The sequence below is a fragment of the Monodelphis domestica genome, chromosome 5, assembly GCF_027887165.1.
Source record: "Monodelphis domestica isolate mMonDom1 chromosome 5, mMonDom1.pri, whole genome shotgun sequence".
Taxonomy (NCBI): Eukaryota; Metazoa; Chordata; class Mammalia; order Didelphimorphia; family Didelphidae; genus Monodelphis; species Monodelphis domestica.
The window spans coordinates 324,458,421-324,470,153 of NC_077231.1; positions in this window are offsets into that span (position 1 = coordinate 324,458,421).

Here is an 11,733-nt window from a genome sequence, read left to right on the forward strand (position 1 = left end):
TTCATTAAGGTTAAACTTAAGTATTGCTACATGGAAAGAGGATATCTGGAATTCTTAAATAGTATTCTTAGTAATAGAGTAGGTTGAACAAGTATACTTAGAGAGATGAAGTGAAGCAGATTATGATGATATGATATCCAAAAAAATTGAAGGGGTAAAAAAGAAAATTGCACTGAGAGAAAAGGGAAAGGAAAGATGGAATAGGGTAAATTATATAACATAAATAAATCTGAAAAACATTACTGGGGAGTATGAGGGTGGCTAAAGGTGTAGGATTTTAATAATAGTTTAAAAAGAAGGAAAATAAAAAGGGTTCTTTCAGTCAAGTGAGCAGAACAAAGAGAGCCAGAGACTCACATCTCTAGCACTTTACCAAAAACAGAAGCTCCCAAAAAAGAGCTCCACAGAATGAGTCTCAGCCAAATTTATCTCCCAAGCCTCCTTACATAAAATGAGGATGTAACTTAAAGGGATGTAGGGAATGTAGCTCAGGTGTGGCAAATTTCCCACCTGCACAAATACTCCCTGTTATCCTTTGGGAGACCAGTCTCCCCAATGGATCATTTTAAACATAATTAACTAAGGTACATACAATTTTACACAGGGAAAATACAGCAACTTGAGGATAAAGAAACAAAATGGAATCAAGAACAAAACCAATTAGGAGCAATCCCATTTGGGACAACAAAGTACCTATAAACAAATGTATTCAACCCCTCAAATTTCAATTCTGCACATTCAGTTTTATTCAGGAACTCCTGGTGCAGTGTGTGGATTCCACAGGCATCTCCATGGCATCTTCTGCAAGGAGTACAGTCTCTGGATTCTAGGAGGCAGCAAATTTCTTACCCTTAAAATTTTATTCTCAAAAGTAACTTAAAACTTTTTATTACAAAATGAAAACACATTGCTCCCATGAGGAGGATATCAACACATTTCCTCCCTGTGGTTGATACAGGGAAACACATAGGAATCACACAGGGATGCATGGTCAAGTCATAAGTCATATGAATCAATTATCAAAAAGATCAAATAATCCAAAGAAATAAAAAAATAATCTCTGTATGAAATATAGAATATCAAAAATATGAAAAAATTCTAGGAAAAAGGAAAAAAATTCACAAATCAGAATAAGTTCTTGTAGCAATCCATGTCCCATAAGTTTTCAACAACAATCACTTCACTAACCCATTTTAGCAGTCTGGACAGTAAGTTGTCAGATCATGAAAAAAATAGAAAAGAAATAAAGACTAGGTCTCAAGACAAATGGGAAATATTTTCTGGTTCGTCCCTTTTGTTTGCTTTTAAGTATAATGGAGCCAGAACAATTGATGTTATATACCTGATAAAGAGAGTGGTACAAGGAAGTCCTACATTTAACACATGTTAAACAGCCACAATCTTGAGTCTCATGCATGATCAAGTCCTTGCACTCTTTGGGCAGAAAGTCATCAATCCTGTAGGATTAATTTGCTTTTTTTACCTTTTGTGCTTTTGTGCTACTTTATAGGTCAACTTCTGTGCTTCTTTGTGCCCTGTCTTTTTCCTTGATTCAGACATATTCATTGATCAAAAGTCTCATGATATAAGTTAGTGTCAAGTTGCAACAGTCCAAAACTTTTTGGGTAAGCATCTATCTGCTAGGCAAATGGGCATCTTAGCTTATTCTATTGCAAAAAGTAAAACAGTTAAAAATCTTTTCAATATTTATGATGTGCTTTATATAAAAAAATGAGAGAAAAACTAAAATATTGTATCACACATGCAGGAAGAAAAATAATAATGAAAAATATCAAAAATTGTATATATTTCACAATTATATAGGTAAAATATAGAGGCTTCTTGCTGAAAAATAAGATTCATTTCTTCTTTAATTTGCCATGATCTGCAATGTGAGTGCAAATGAGGTAGAAAAAAATAATGGAGGTATAGCAGCAATAATGCATTCAAGAGGAAAACAAATACAGAAGGCACAAAATGTTACAAAAGCCGTATCAGGTCAATATAGGTCACTAATATAGTTTTCTTTTTAAAGTAATATATGTATTGTTGTATAAGGGCAATTTGTTCAAATAGAAGGATTGTAAAGGATGTAATTATGTTTGAGACAATGTAATAATTATATTTGGTCGCCAAGGATTTTATTTATAAAGTCCTAAATGAAATGCCCAAACTCAGCTGGAAATTTTATGGTGATTTAATTGATATAGTGGAGGAGATAAAGAAGAAGGAAGAAGGAAGGGGCTAGTACCTGGCAGGAAGATTAGGAGATCTAGAAAGTAAGGTTTTGAGTGTGAAGGAGGAAAGAATCAGCCTTACCTCCAAAGGGGCTCAGCTAAAATGCCCGAACCTGAATCAGTTTAAGGGCAAAACTCACCACCAACACTCCAAGATGTCAAAACACCTAGCACACTCTCAGCCAGAGCTGCCACTCCAGAGAAAAAGAGGAGAGAGGAATTGATGTGCCTTATATAGATGGTTTTACATCACTTTCCTGCATCTCATCTGTACCAATGATGGCTTAGCTTGACTTAGGGCAGCTCAGGGGTCTGTCTACTTTTTATGCACATGTAGGTTGAAGGCCATTTCCTCAGATAATTAAATCTTGAGGTTGATGCAGAACTTCTGAATCTTGTTAAACTAAGAAAGGTGGAGAAAATGTGGACTTCCCAAGACCTGATTCTGTTAATCCAAGTATCTCTATTTTTATTGATCAAGAAATAGCTAAATCAAATCATCTAAAGTACAGTCTGATTAGGATAGAGTAATTTTAAAATTCACAGGATCAAATATTGTGCAACAAAATAATACAGATCCAGCAATAGGGAAGTCTTGTCATGATCAATAGTGAAATAAAATCAATACAGTCAATTATTCATAATCAACAGAAGGTACAATCAGTCACCTGAGTTTATTTCTCAAGCCTCCATATGTAAAATGAGGATGTAACTTAAAAGGATGCTGGGAATGTAGCTCAGGTATGGCAAATTTTCCACCTGCACATGGGTAATGCTTACACTTTGCTGTCATGGTAACTGACTCAAAGAGGGCATAACAACCATACTCATTCTAGCATAGTATTCTTTCTTACCCTACAGAGTAGTAGAAGGGGCAAGGGAAGTGAGGGAATAATTCAAGGAAGGAGAAATAGAGGGAGAGAAAAAGCAAAACAGTGGTGAGGAGAAACAGAGTGAAAGAGAAAAGTGCAGAATCAAAAGGGGGAAATAAAATGGAGGCCAATACACAGTTAGTAATCATAATGATATGAATGTGAATGGGACAAACTCACAAAGGAAGTGGATGACAGAATAGATTTAAAACCAAAACTCTACTATATGTTGTTTTCAAGAAACTCATTTAAGGCAGGATGACACAAACAGATTAAAGGTAAATGGCTAGAGCAGAATTATGCATCATGTGAGGTAAAACAACAACAACAAACAAACAAACAGAAGTAGCAATCATGACTTCAGACAAAGCTAAAGCAAAAATTGATCATAAGGAAGGAAATAAAATCTTGCTAAAGCAAACTATAAACCATGAAGTAATGTCAATACTAAACAAACATGCATCAAATGGCATAGCATCTGGATTTTTAAAGGAGAAACTAAAAGAGGAAAAGGAGAAAGTAGATAGCAAAACTATACTAGTATGGGGACCCCAACATTCTCCTTTCAGAACTAGATGAATCAAACTAAAAAAATAAATAAGAAATAAGTAAGGAAAGTGAATGAAATTTTAGAAAAATAAAGTTAAGAGATATCTAGAGAAAAATTTCAGCAGCATATCATCCATATGCAAATATTGACCACATACTAGGGCATAAAAACATAAAAAACAAATGTAGAAAAGTAGAAATTATAAATGTAAATATTCCAAAACTTAATGAAATAAAAAATATAATTAGTAATATTTCATGAGGCAAATTAAAATTTAATTGGAAACTAAAAAATCTAACTCTTTAAAACTGGTGGGTTAAGGAATAAATTATAGAAACAATTACTGATTTCATTGAAGAGAATGATAATGACATGGCAACATATCAAAATTTATGGGATATAGTCAAAGCAGTACACAGGGGAAGATTTATATTCCTTGCGTACCTATGTCAGCAAAATAGAGAAACAGGAGGTCAATTAATTGGACATGCACCTAAAAAAAACCTAGAAAAGGAACAAATTTATAATCTCCATATAAAGACTAAGGTGGAAATCCTAAACTATCAAAGGAGAAATTAATAAAATTAAAAGAAAAAATAAACAATTGAATTAATAAAAAAGACTAGGAGTTGGTTCTTTGAAAAAACAAATAAAACCAATATAGTATTATTTAATGTAATTTTTAAAAAAGAAGAGAATCAAATTATCAGTATAAAAAATAAAAAAGGCTATCTCACCTCTAATGAAGAGAAAATTAAGATAATTATTAAGAGTTACTTTGCCCAACATATGACAATAAATATGATAATCTATGTGAAAATGAGTATTTCTAAAAATTAAAATTGCCTAGCTTAATAAAAGAGGAAATAAAATAATTAAATAATCCCAGTTCAGAAAAAGTAATTAACCCTAAGAAAAAATTCTCAGGGCCAGATGGATTCACTAGTGAATTCTATCAAACATTTAAAGAACAACTAATCTCAATAATACACAAATTACATGACAAAATAAGCAAAAAGAATATAAATAGGAATGTTTCAGATAAAGAAATCAAAACTATCATCAATCATATAAAAATATTATAAATCTCTTCTGATTAGAGAAATGCAAATCAAAATAACTCTAAGGTATCACAGAGTGACCAATATGATACTAAAGGAAAATAATAAATGTTGGCAAAATTGGGACACTAATTCATTGCTGGTGGAGTTGTGAATTGATCTAATCATTCTGGATGGAAATTTGGAATTATGCCCAAAAGGCTTTAAAAGAATCCATGTCCTCTCATCAAGAAAAAACACTTTTGGGTTTATATGCCAAAGAGATAAAAAAAATGAGAAAGGTTCTGTTTGTACAAAAAATAATTTTAACTGAGCTTTTTGAGGTGTCAAAAAATTAGAAAATGAGAGGATGTCCTTCAACTGGGGAATGACTGAACAAATTGTGGTATAGGATTGTGATTGAATATTGTCGTGCTATAAGGTATAATGAATTGCTTCATTTCTATAAGAACTGGAAAGACTTCCATGAACTGATATGGAGTGAAATAAGCAGAACCAGGAGAATATTATTCACAGTAACTGAAACATTGTGGGATGATCAAATGTAATTGACTTTGCTACTAAAAGCAATGCAATGATCCAGAACAATTCTGAGGGACGTATGAGAAAGAATGCTATCCACATGTAGAGGAAGAACTGTGGGGGTGGAGATCCAGAAGGAAAACATATGATTGAGCACTTGTTTTTATGGGTATATGATTTGGAAGTTTAGTTTTAAAAGATTACACTATTACAAAAATGAACAATATGAAAATAGGATTTGAGTGATGATATATGTATAACCAAGTGAAATTACTTGTCAACTCCAGAAGTGGGTAAGGAAGAGGAGAGGGGGACAACAAAAATCATGTAACCATGAAAAAAGTAATAAAAAAATAAACTAGAAAAATAAAGCAACTCCATTCATATTTTTGAGAGTAATAAACAACAGAATGAAATCTAATGTTTAATCTCAGATGTGACATAAATTAACTGGTGATTTTTGAGTATGGAAATGATAATGGTTAAATGTGGGTTATTAGAGATATGAATTAGGCATTCATATGGAGGATGGATTAGTTATGGCAAAAACCAGAGGCATGGAGACTAATTAGGTAATATTATGTTCAAAATAGGTTCAAAAATGAATCTTTCTTAGAGTAGAAACTTTGTTAGCCGACAGAGGGAAATAGATGTTATAAATGCCATGGAGGAAGGAATGACATGTTAGCACTGTAGTGAAAATCATTGGAAAGTGCCAGGGAAGAGTCAAGGATATATTCAATGTTGGTGAAATTATTTCCTTCAACAGAAATGGGGAAACTTGGGGCAGGGTATAGCTTGAGAACATATATTTTGAATTTTGCTTGGCTATGTTGGGTGGAAGGTGGTTCTAGGACAGCCAGGTGGAGATGTCCAAGAGCCAGATGGTAATGTTTAGGCAATCCCCAGATTTGTGTGCCAAATATACACTATATTTTGTTTTAATATACCCAGGAGTTCCCTTTTTCTTTTTCAGTCCTGTAGTGAGTCACTATATATAATGAAGAATCTTTGTGACTAACAATTTATGACTCACTCATTGCCTTTAAAAAAGCAAATTCAGATTGTCACATGAAACTTGCTTACACATATATCTGTGTGTAAGGCCTTCATTTCAAATTCCATCAGGTACCTCTTGGGGTATTTTTTTTTTTGCAGGTCGGGCCACTCTGTATGTTTTGTTTTTTAATGTTGCCTCTCTACTCATAATCATACTTTCTTCCTATGTTAAAGTTCAATCTTGTACTGCAGTATGATTTTTCAGTCCATTGTCAGGTGAAACCCATGCTTGATATAAAATGTGTCACTTGTACATCTTTTATACAAGAGGTCCAAAGACCCCCTGAAAGGGACATCACAAATAGAGAACCAGCAAGGGCATGGAGGAGTATGCAGAAGCAGATAACCCATAGGGAGGCACCAAGCCTATCCTGAATTTTGCTTTGGGGCATTTGTTATCCCATCAGAGGAGAAGAACAGTTTTGGTTGGGTTCATGGTAAGAATTGTTGTTAAAACTGCATCGGCTTTGAAGATGTAAAAGAATGGAAGTGAAAGCTGGGAAGGAGCTAGTGAACCAGAAAAAAGATAGAACATCACCTTACTTCCTCTTGACTGGGAAAAGGTGCTACAAGAGCTTGTGCAATCTAGGAGGCAAGATGTCAGTGAATGCAGGCCTTTCCCATGTGATAAGCTCTCTTGAACATCAGATGATTTCTAAGCTCCTGTGAGATAGTATGTATTCAAGAAAAAGAAAACCTGTTCAGTGAGAAAATATGCAGGTGTCCAGAGCTGTCACCGACTCAATAATGTACTGGACAGGGTTGGCATTGTACAAATCACACCACCACACACATACAGTGATAAATAATGCCCAATTCTAGGGCGTAATCTATATTCAGATTAGAGAGTTTAGGGTACTATTGATTAAACTTTGAAAGATGTCTGATGTGTGTGTAGACTTGAAAGTCCTTTATTTAGGGCCCTGTCATGCTCCTGGGGCCTCAGTTTTACATACTGGAAACTCTTGTATGTCATGGCTCAATGAGAGCTCCATCACTGGCAACACTCACGTGAAGACCAAGGACCCACTCAACAACAGTGTTGACAGAACTATAGGTGACCCTCCTGCCTATTATAGATGGCCCACTGGGTTACCATCCAACCTCCAGAATTTATGATACATTTTTTCTTTCTCTTCTTCCTTATGAAAGTTATGTCATTTGAATCAGAAGTAATTGAGAATAGCTTAGATCCCTGGGGAACTTTGAAGCAAAGTGTGAGAGACTACAACTAAAGGACAGCTCTCTTTGCAAAGTCAAGGACTCTAGCCCAGAAAGTAGCTAAGGGACTTTGAGGTCAAACAGGCCTGAAGCTCCAGAGGAGATGTCTAGGCAATGACTCACTCATTGCCCTTGAAGAAATTCAGATGGCCACATGTAACTTGCTTAAATATCTCTGTGCAAGGGCTTCATCCCCAATTCCACCTGGTGCTTCTGGCCGGCAGAACCTCTGCATGCTTTGTTTTTATAATGTTAGCTCTCTGCCCATAGTCCTGTCTTCTTCCCCAACCAAAGCTGAGCCGTGTGCTGCAGGATGATTTTTCGGTCCATGTCCAGTGAAGCACGTAGCTGGGCTAAAATGTGTCCCTGGCCCATCTTTTATACTAGGTGTCCTAAGATAGCAGCTGCAAGGGACATCCTGAATAGAGAACCAGCAGGGGAGAGGAAGAGGTCACAGGGCAGAAAACATGAAAGGAGGGGATGTGAGTTCAAGTTACGGAGAATGAATCAGGAAAATCAGCATCTGCTGAATTAAGGTCTCCGTATCTAAGGGGCGTTGGGTTTCGCCCTGAGGTATGATGAGAAATGCACAGCATCCTCACAGGCCAATTGCTTTGCTGGTTCTTTACTACACAGTCTCAAGAAAAGTTTCCCCTCTGATATCAAAGGCAGGAAGCCAATGCTTGGGTAGCACTCTGATGGCTGGTGGCACTTCGGCACTTGGAGGACAAGGTTGCTGCCTCGTGGCAGAGCCTGAAAACCAAGGAATCCACTCTTCTGAGTGGCGAATGGACGCCTCCCAAACTGGACCTGGGGAGGTGAGCTGAGCCCACTCCCCATCTGCCTCCTTCCTTCTCTATGAGCCCCAAATGGCCCTTCCTGGTTTCTGTTCTGTGCCTCACCATTTAAGGATGGGGCTCTAAGGGCACAGAGCAGAAATCCAGGGACCTAAAAGCTCCGGGGGCCATGTCTGCTTCTGGTAGGGTAGAAGGTAAAAGCCGTGTACCTAACGGGACGTCGGGGAAGCCGTTCTGCCTTCTGAGCCGGGCCTGTCTTCCGAACCACACTCGCCTCACTCATTGTTCCAGGATTAGTTCTTAAGTTGAACTACGTGGGAAAGCTCAACTGATCCAAGATCCAGAGCCAGAAGGGCCCCAGACACGGCCCTGTCCAGCACTCCGATTTGGCAGATGAGTCGATTCGGCCCAAGACTCCAAGGACGGGCCTCTGGGGTTCCGTGGGAAAGCTCAACTGATCCAAGATCCAGAGCCAGAAGGGCCCCAGACACGGCCCTGTCCAGCACTCCGATTTGGCAGATGAGTCGATTCGGCCCAAGACTCCAAGGACGGGCCTCTGGGGTTCTGCAGATGGTCTGCGGCAGGCTGGGGTTCCCACTCTGAACCGAATGCTCTTTCCACAGCGCAGGCAGGAAGGCCAGATCAGCCGGCTCATAGTGATACGGTGAGCAAGAAATGAAAGGAGGAATCAAGCCAGAGAGGGCCGCTCCTTGGCCTACACCTGGGTGACCGGCCTTCTCAGGCACGTTTTAGAAACTCGGACAGCGACCAGCAGCCTGGCAGCCTCCAGAACGACGTTCTCATGGTGTTAGCGGAGGTCTGCTCCATGCACATGTCGGTGTCAGCCTCCTTTAGAGATGCCATTCAGTGTGCAGGACCCACCATGGGGTGAGTTCTGTTATCATTTGTTCCTTTGTTGAAGGAAGCGATGAAGCAGGACCCTGCATCCATTCATGAGAAGGGATGCGTGATGCCAGAAAGGCCTCAAAGCAGTCTTGAGTCCCAATCACCTGGGTAAGGCGGAGAGAGGGCAGTAAGGAAGGCTGGGCAGCCTAGGATCGGGGGGCTCAGTGTCCGTTGGGAAGTGGGGAGCAAAAACTGACTTCTGCTTTGTCTCTACATTCTGTGTGACCCTGGATAGGTCCCTTCCCTTCTCTGGGCCTCTGTAATATAGAGGGCTCACACCAAATACTCTCTGAGGAGCCTTCAGGCCTTAATCACCTACGGGCAATGGGCAGGCAACCCCTAGGCATGGTGGAAGGATAATTACAAAAGAAGGGGTGAAGCATTTAGCAAGCAGCAATCTCTGCCAGCCACTGGACCAGGCATGTTCCAAATATGACTTTCTTTACTCCTCACAACAAGGATGGGCAGGGATTCCTCTTGTTTCCCATTTGGAATCTGAGAGAAGTGAGTCAGGCAGAAGGGAAGCGTCTTATTGGAGTCACACAGCTTGTACGGGTCTGTGGCTGGGTTTGAGCTCAGGTCTTCCTAAGGGTAAGCTGAAGACCTCGGCTTTCTTCCTATTTGTTACTGTCATGAAAACCTTTCTTCCTGTTTGATAAATCCTTTTGCTTTTGTATGTCCTATAAGTGTCATAGAGGCAGCAGGACCTCCTAATGTGGGTTGGATTCTGGGCTGGGAGCCAAGAACACCTGGTGCTTCTCATATTACTCCAATGTGAGGCCTTGAGTGAAGGACATCCATTCTTTGAGACTCAGTTTGGTCATCTGCAGCATCAAAGTCTGGGTGAGCTGCCAGAGGGCTCCTTTCAGCTCCAGAGCTCGGACTATAGGTTTCCAGTGCGCCCCCCGAGTCTAGTGCTCTGTCTTGTAGACACAGACCATCATTGGGTCTCAACACGAGAGCTTGTATTTAAATCCAGCTTCTGCTCCATACTCCTTGTGCAGCCTTCTGTTAGGATATTGCCTCTCTAAGTCTCAGCTTCCCCATTTCTAGCTCTATGTCAGTGATCCAGTGCTTAGCTCCCGTGCCACTGTTTAGCACTTCTTACCTTCTTTACTTCACCAACGTTTTCCCATCTCTGCACCTGGTTTCCACCATTTATCCCCTGCCCATGTCAGGACAGAGGTCCCATGGATTCAAATCTCTCCTCAGGTTCTTCCTTTTCAGCCTCCATTCCCTCTTTGGGAAAATCAGATATTCATAGTACTTCACAGTGTTGTCATGAGGATTAAATTAGATAGCATGTGATCTGTGTGTGAGTATAAAGACAGACGTGTGTAAATACTTGGCAATCATCAATTTATTTTTTATTTAGCTCTTCTATTCTTTTGATACACCTGAGGATGTCTAAATGAGTACACAGATACATGCCTGCACATCTCATTCCAGAAATCCCATTCCAGCTTTTGCACAATGTATGATGATGATTATTAACTCAGCAATCTCAAGGGAGCGAGGTATTTCTGGATATTGCCCCAGTGGCCTTGGACAACATGGACAGTACCCTTACTCCCCATGGACTTCCTTTTTCAAATATTCTGTTTACTTGCTTTAGCTTTATTATTCCCCCAGAAGTAAATGCAATCCATCTACATTAATGCAGAAGTAACCAGCCTAATACTTGTAAAATGAAGCCATCTGAAGGGATGCCTAGGGCACCAGATGAAGTGCTCAGAAGAAGGAAGGATGACTCCTGCTCCAAGGCTGCCTTTCATAGAACCATGAAGCCTTGGGGCAAGCTTGGCAAAATGCTGGGGGGTGGGGGTAAGGGTCAACAGGCTGCTAGCCAGGACAGCTTTGCTCCCTTCTCCATAACAAGATCCAAGCTGAGGGACCTTGGAAACAGCCTTCAGTAACAGAAAGATAATTTCCCCTAATATTCATGTATGTATGTTTATGTCTGTGCAGGTGTATATACACATATGTGTTGTTCACTTGCTTCAGTTATGTCCAACTCTGCATGACCCTATTTTTCCTTGGAAAATATATCAAAGCAATTTCCCATTTCCTTCTCCAGCTTACTTTACAGATGGGAAAACTGAGGCAAGCAAGGTTAAGTGATTTGCTCAGTGGCAAATATCTAGTAAACTCAAATCTTCTTGACTCTGGACTTGAGGCTCTATCCACTGTACCACCTAGCTTCTCCCTGGTATAATTATATGTGCATATATTAAACATATATGTATATATATATGTAGAGAGAGAGACAGAGACAGAGACAGAGACAGAGAGAAGATTTATTGTATAAAGGTGCTGTCCTCAGTAAAAGTTTATGGGAGGGAAGCGCAAAGAATGGAGAGAAGGGATGTAAAGTTAATGATTTTTTAATATTATCTAACATGTTTGTAAAGCACTTTGTAACCTTCATTTCATTTTTCCCTTTTATGAACCTGTCGAGGTATACTATTAATCCCATTTTACAGATGGGTCAGTTGTGGCTCAGAAGGG